The sequence below is a fragment of the Moschus berezovskii genome, chromosome 18 (genome assembly GCF_049115385.1).
Source record: "Moschus berezovskii isolate FMDL1 chromosome 18, NW_MosBer_1.0, whole genome shotgun sequence".
NCBI lineage: Eukaryota > Metazoa > Chordata > Mammalia > Artiodactyla > Moschidae > Moschus > Moschus berezovskii.
Window position 1 is genome coordinate 23,033,764 of NC_142477.1, and position 5,800 is coordinate 23,039,563.

The window sequence follows — 5,800 nt, forward strand, 5'->3', positions numbered from 1 at the left end:
AGTACATCAAAGATAGAGATATACTAACTTGGTAATCATTTATACATACCCAAATATATGAAAATATATGAAGTGTATATTACATACCTTAAGTAAATATTCACATGTCATTACCATTTTAACAATGAACAGTTTGAATGTATTGAATTTTGAGTTCATATATAATATGTTAATTAAATTTCAATCAATAATGAACAGTAGGTTTTTAAATGCATTATCAGTCTATAATAATATTTTCTTCTACATGTATGAATTTGTTCTTCTTTACTTAACTGAGATGAGCAGAGGAGACAAGTTTTGCAGAAATACAAGTTCCTTGAGTAGCAGTAATTGAGTTGCCTCTGTGAATCTTCCACAGCAGATAACAAATCCAGTGGAAATCTGATTCCATAAAGTTAAGCAATGTTTGCTGTGATTTTCATGTAAAATCCTTGCAATGCTCAGCTGCTCCTTTTTTACTTTAATTGTGTAATTTGTTTCATAATGAGTTTGTGCTTCATTTTCTACCAAATGTCAATTCCAAAAACAGTGCTTTGAAATATCAACCTTAGTGCAAATCCTGTTAGTTTTCAGGCTTTGTTTTGCCACACAAAATTCTAGTTGAAGGAAAAAGAAAAGTGTGACTGCACAAAGGAATGACAGTATTCAGAAAGTATCTATATTTGATTTGTTTGTTTTGTTTCTTTAGTCATTATACCACGTCTGACTCTTTTGTGACCCCATGAACTGTAGCCTGCCAGGTTCTTCTATCCATGGGATTTCCCAGGCAAGAATACGGGAGTGGGTCGCCATTTCCTTCTTCAGGGGATCTTCCTGACCCAGAGACTGAACCTTCATCTCCTGAATTGGCAGGCAGATCCTTTACCACTGGCCACCAGGGAATTCCTGTCTATATTTGACATCATATTTCAAATGATTCTGAGGATGTTTTGATCATTTTGAATTCTGTGGAAATTAAAGACATTTTCAGTCTAGAATGCTGTTGTTACTCAGCCAAGACATACACTACATACAAAAGAGGAAAAAATAGTTAATTTGTGAATATTTTTTACAAAGGGATCTGAGAATACAAAAACTTTTTGAACATTTAAAAATTAACATTGATAAGTTTTAGATCTTTAAAGTTTTTTTCTTTTAATAACAGAATATACATATCTTTTTTGGAATCGAATTCAAATTATTCTAATACATGCATAGACACACAAATACACACTCAGTTAAACAGATACACAGACTCCCTTAGACACATGAACACACACAGATACATATTTTGACCTAAATACAGGTTGAAAGTGAAAGTGTTAGTCCCTCAGTCCTATCTGAGTCTTTGTGACCCAATGGACTATAGCTTGCCAGACTCCTCTGTCCATGGGATTTTCCAGACAAGAATACTGAGGTGGGGAGGTGGGTTGGCATTTTCTTCTCCAGAAGATCTTCCTGACCCAGGGATACATGTTATATAAACAAAATGAGATGGTCTATACAATGGAAAATGTGAATTTGGCACCCAAAGTAATTGTGACTGTACATGTAGTCTAAAAACCACTCATTGTTTGCTTAAAAGAAAAAGAAAATCTCAGGAAAATTCTTGCATTAATAGTTTAAAATTCATGTCTTTACATTTTTCAGATTTCATTGTAATATCTGGTCCGAATTGCCTCCTTGTTTTATGTATGTGTCTAATAGTATGAGCTACAAGCATTCACTACATGTATATTAATCCACAAGTGTAAATGTAGTATTGTGTTAAATTGATTATAAACATAAATACAGGATAGAGTCACTGTAACACAGAAGTTGTTGAAACACTAATACGATGTTTCATACTGGCTAGATTCCAGTATTTGTAGAGTTGTGCTTACTTAATACATGGGGCTGAGATCTTAAGTAAAATCACTATATATGGAAAATAGCCTTTAAGCCCAGAGCGGAGAGGTTTAATCTGAGAGAGTGTACTCTGCCAGATTCCATTTGATGCCTTGTTCACCAAACGATCTGAAGTAATACGTTGTGTAAATGGAATGAAACAATACATTATCAAGTATGGAAGAATTCTTTGTTAGATGCTAATTCTGGATTTTAAGACATCTGATTAAATCATGTCTAGCAAAGAGGGAATTATGTAGAAGAGAGAAGAAATTTCCCCATAGCAGGGGACACTGATTACAAAGGAAACTTACACAGACTCAGTTAAAATAAACTATAAATGAAAATTTAAAAATGTAAAACAGAAAAAAGACGGCACTGTAGATAATCAATTTTGCTTACAGAATAGTTTTTGTTCAGGTTTATTTTTTCAAATAGACTAAAATAGCAGGATTATAATAAATTGCAAAATTCATAGTCTTTCTGTTTATGAAGATACTTTTACATAAAAGTTTGAAACATCAAGCAAAGCATAAGCAGATATAGAACAACAGCTCAAGTTTCATACATAAAGCAGACAAGCATACATATATTCTATTCATCTAAACATATTTTCAATTATTAGTATAATTATCTGGAATAATTTTATTGTATCACTTATGAATTAAACAAAAATAATCTGAAAACTATGAAGAAGTATGTTAATTTATAGAAGGCTAAACTCAATTCACAATCTACCTGTATGTTAGCAAAGAAATCGATATGTATAATCATAAAAATTTTAAGTTTGACATTTTTAATACAAAATCTATTTATTTCATCCAACTAAAAGCAGAGTTGCATTGAGAAGCTATACAGAAAAAAGTCTTACAAAGGAGGTCATGAAGATCAGTTTCTGGGTTTTATGGTGTCAGTCTCCAGGTGCTTGATTGGAACAACAAGCTGAGAAACCAAAATCATCCAAAATATTTCATTCTTTGGCTATTGCTAGGCTTCCCTGGTGGCTTAGATGGTAAAGAATCTGCCTGCAATGCAGGAGACCCATGTTCAGTCCCTGGGTCAGGAAGATCCCCTGGGGTAGGAAATGGCAACCCACTCCAGTATTCCTCCCTGGAGAATTCCATGGTCAGAGGAACCTGGCAGGTTTCTATGGTGTTACAAAGAGTTGGACATGACCGAGAAGCTAACATTTTCAAACTTTGGCAATAGCTTCCAGAAAGATGTATGCACATGAAGACTGTGCTGAATTTATTGGAAATAGAACGATTGATACTGAAGAGTGATCCCTGCTATAGATGACCTAAAGGTGGCAGAAATAGAGAAGGACCTTTGATTTGTGCTATTGGAACTGTCCTGTCATCACTGGGATAATACTTCAGAATTCCTTCCCCTGGGGAAAACATTTTGATGAAGAATAGAAAAAAAAAAAGCTAGAGAAAATAAAATGCTTTTTCTTCTTTTCTTTAATATCATCTCATATGACTCTGACTAAAAAAGAATTCTGAGCATCCTGATTTTTTTTTTTTTCCTTTTTCTCTCTTAGAGGATTGCGCATAACTCTTACAAGGGCTTCCCTGGTGGCTTAGATGGTAAGAAATCTGCCTGCAATGCAGGAGACCCAGGTTTGATCCCTGGGTTGGGGAGAACCCCGAAATAGGAAATGGCAACCCACTCCAGTATTCTTGCTGGGGAAAACTCAGGGACAGAGGAGCCTGGTGGGCTACAGTCCATGGGGTCACCAAGAGATGGACAGGACTGAGCAACTAACATTTTTACTTTCATCAATCCTTAGTATCCAGGTAAGTAATTCTTAGTTGCTGACTTAGCAAAGTTGTAGGTGAATACGCTTCCTTGTAAACTGAGAACAGAAAGACATTGTCTGTATTTCTTCTTTGGAATGTTTACTCACTGGATACCACTACAGAAGTCTTCCTGAAAGAATTCTACTTCTAGTCTTCTAAGTTGTCTTTAGAAATATGAATAATGTACAGAATGGACTAAGTATGGTAAAGTATGGAAAACAGATTGAGCTTTTTTCCAATCACTGTCTTCCAATAGGTAAGGTATTTTAATCTTTCCCCAACCCTTGAATAGTTCTAGGATAGGCTTCAAATTTGTTTGGTCATTTTAACATGTTGGCTGAAAAATGATCTCATGTTGCCTGTGTCAATATGTCTAAAAATCCTACCACACATCCAGTTTAAAGTAGCTTTTGGGAGTGCCTTCTCCAGTCCTGCGGACTGTCTTTTGCTTCACCAGTGGTTGGACCAAACACACCCAGAAACACCCCTTGCTCCAACCTCTGACCACCCTCCAAACTTTTTTGCCGTTGCAACCATCAGAATCAGCTACTCAGCTGTCCTTCATCACTGAGAACAACCAACACCAATTTTTGAGATTAATTCCTTATTACCCATCATGAGCTCTCAGTTTTGTCAGAATTATTCCACTGCAGTGGAGGCTACCGTCAACCCCTTGGTCAAGATGCATCTGCAGGTCCTCTATACCTACTTCTCACTGGACTTCTATTTTAACCTTGATAATATGGCTTTGGAGGGTGTGGGCCACTTTTTCTGTGAATTGACTGCGGAGAAACCAAATGTCTCTTGAAAATGCAAAACCGGTGCTGTGGCCATGCCCTCTTCCTGGATATGCAGAGACATCTCAAGATGAATGGGTAAAACCCAGGACACTGTGGAAGCACCCTCGTCATGGGGAGGAACCTGAACCAGGCATTTTTGGATCTGCATGGCCTGGGTTCTGCCTGTGCAGACTCCCAGCTCCATGACTTCCTGGAGCCTCTTCCTAGATGAGGAGGTGAAACTCATCAAGAAGATGGGTGAGCCCTCTGACAAATCTCCACAGGCTTGTTGGTTCTCAGGCTGCGTTGGGCAAAGATCTGTTAAGAAAGCTCCTCCTCAAGCATGACTAGGAGCTTCTGGAGCCTGGGAGCCTATGAAGATCCCCTGTGAATGTCAAGATTTCTGCCTGTAGCCTCTCACTGCAGCTAATAGGTAGTTTTCTAACCACCCTGGAGACCTCTCTCAAGATTTAGACCAAATGGAAACAATACAGCTTTTTTGCAGAAAAAGTAATAATAATAACTTCCATTTCTCCAAACTCAGAGACTAGCAGAGAAATTTTGTAAATAGTAAATTGAATTTAATATTGTAAGTCATATATGTATAATGGTGTCATACACAATATATAAAGGCTCCTTTGTCCCTTACCTAACTGGCCAAAAATTGTTTACACAAACTCAATAAACTTTCAAAGAAAATATTGTAAACAAATATCATTAAGATGATACTTTACCAAGGTGAAATTTAGCATTAATACACTACAGACTGGCATTTTCTCTCATATGTTCCTATTATACGATACAGTAGAAAGAGCATTGGCAAGCCACTCCAGTACTCTTGCCTAGAAAATCCCATGGATGGAGGAGCCTGGTAGGCTGCAGTCTGTGGGGTCGCTAAAGGTCGGACACGACTGAGCGACTTCACTTTCACTTTTCACTTTCACACATTGGAGAAGGAAATGGCAACCCACTCCAGTGTTCTTGCCTGGAGAATCCCAGGGACGGGGGAGCCTGGTGGGCTTCCGTCTATGGGGTCACACAGAGTCGGACACGACTGAAGTGACTTAGCAGCAGCAGCAGCAGCAGAAAGAGCATTAATGTACCTACCCTAAATTCTGAGCTTTAGCTGTGTTGTTTAGAAAATGGAATTATTGAACCTTCTTTGAATCTTGAAAGTTCCTCAAAAAAAAGCTTGTTTTTGTATTGGTGTTTTTCTTTCTGGCTTACTTCACTCTGTATAATAGGCTCCAGTTTCATATATATGGAATTTAGAAAGATGATAATGATAACCCTGTATACGAGACAGCAAAAGAGACACAGATGTATAGAACAGTCTTTTGGACTCTGTGGGAG

The 5,800-nt window shown here is 37.3% G+C and overlaps 1 pseudogene; it reads left to right on the forward strand.

The window, feature by feature from the left end:
- The first annotated feature begins 4,284 nt into the window (after nt 1-4,284).
- LOC148774962 (ferritin light chain pseudogene) lies at nt 4,285-4,798 on the forward strand (annotated as a pseudogene).
- The last annotated feature ends 1,002 nt before the right edge of the window (nt 4,799-5,800 follow it).